Source organism: Echinops telfairi, unplaced genomic scaffold (assembly GCF_000313985.2).
Source record: "Echinops telfairi isolate 266 unplaced genomic scaffold, ASM31398v2 ScPeMD7_7469;HRSCAF=8507_1, whole genome shotgun sequence".
NCBI lineage: Eukaryota > Metazoa > Chordata > Mammalia > Afrosoricida > Tenrecidae > Echinops > Echinops telfairi.
The window spans coordinates 121,805,209-121,806,970 of record NW_022111373.1 but is presented as its reverse complement, the minus strand read 5'-3'; the positions used below and the strand labels follow the sequence as shown (position 1 = coordinate 121,806,970).

Here is a 1,762-nt window from a genome sequence, read left to right as displayed (position 1 = left end):
CAACCCAAAGTACAGCAGCAGTTTTGCCCAATTTCCTTCCTGTGAGCCAGAATTAATAAAAGAGCCAGTGTCCAGAGCCAGGTGATATTCCTTAATCTTGCTGCTATCCTTTTATTTTCCTTTCAGAAAATTCACTTAAAAGATCCAAATCCCCCTTCTTTTTTATATAGATCCTACCCTGATCCCCAGGGGCCACTGGCACAGATATTTATTTTGCGATGGAGGAGGGAGACTCCTTCATCTTCTTGGTCAGGGATGGGATGAGATGCCTGGGGTCATCCACACATGTGGTCACACAGTTCTCCAGCTGCTGCTTCACCCGCACCTTCTTACTCCTGGCAGCCACTGAGTCTTTGGCTTGGTCGTTGCAGTGCATGGTACACGGGGCCGGGTGGTCCTGGAACCTCTCCAGTTCGCTAGTCACCAGGGCATGTGCTTGCACCTCGGCGCGAGGCAGCGCTCAATGCCCTGGGGCCAGGCTGTCCTCACAGCAGCTGGCGCTGCAGGGGAACTTGGCACCCGCATCTTCTGGATGTTCTCCCTCTCCAGGCTCTTCACAATTGGAGTCCACTGCCTCCTGCGCACGGAGCTGCTGCAGCTCTGCCATGGGGACCCCGCCCTAGGTATCATTTTCAAGGGGTGATGCTAACCAATTTTACGGCCAAGTGCTTTTTCTTTTCTTTTTAAAGACTTTTTTTATGTGATTCTGACTCATTAAAACTTGGTCCTGCATCACTCTCAGATTAGGTGCCCTGTTTGAACACATTGTGGCAGCAACTTTCCCAAGTAAGTTTGAGGCTATCTTTCAGTTATGTGTTGAGCTGATAACTGCAGGGGGAGCAGTTTGAAACCCCTAACTGACACTTACTGTCATTGAGTCAACGGTGACTCAGAGTGACCCTAGGGGTCAGGGTAGAAGTGCCCCTGTGGGTTTCTGAGACCGTGACTCTTCTTCAAAGCAGCAGGTTTCATCCTTCCCCGCTGAGCAGGTGATGGGATTCCACTGCTGACTGCGGGGACCAGCCCAGTGTTTAACCCCCACACCATCAGCGCTCCCTCAAAACTCCTAGCAAAGTCTAATTGATAATAAAGGGAGGGGGGGGTTCTACTTCCTTAAAGATATGCACTCTTGCGAAACCACAGGGGCAGTTCTGCTTTGTCTCATAGATCGCTGTGAGTCTGAAACTCCGCAGCAGTGAGCTTGTGTGAGTGGAAGTAATTCAGGTAGAGATTGCGATTCAGCCTCAGCTTCATAATATGTTTCCTGGATTTGTACGACATGGACGCTAGTCACTTTTTATAAGGTAGACCATGGGTCTTCCCGAAACTAGAACATTAGAAGTATTCATATAAATCTCAAATAGTAATTCTTTCAATTTACTTATACCTATGTATTTAACTTTGATTTCATGATATTTTGGCTAAGTGGAAAACGATTTAATCCAGTTTCTACATAAGATAATAGAAATCGTCATTGAATCTAATTGTATCCTTCTTTGAAATAGTCTTCATCATAAATTTGGTATAATCCATCTTTTATTAAAATATTTTGATCACGTATTTTTAGTGAAGAAGCAATATAAAAAAGTATCTGTACATTACTAAATTGTTCATGATTAACTTACATCACTATTTAAAAATGAGAGACCAAATTAGAATTAATTATAAAAGTGATGTTAAGTCAAATAAAGCCATTTAGAAAGGAAAATTAAGGCAAAAATACTTTTAAATGCAATGATGAATTTTGTAGAGTTTAGAAGAA

The 1,762-nt window shown here is 43.6% G+C and overlaps 1 pseudogene; it reads right to left on the bottom strand.

Annotated features, from left to right (window-relative positions):
* Positions 1-208: 208 nt before the first annotated feature.
* On the bottom strand, positions 209-607 carry LOC101644843 (annotated as a pseudogene).
* Positions 608-1,762: the final 1,155 nt, after the last annotated feature.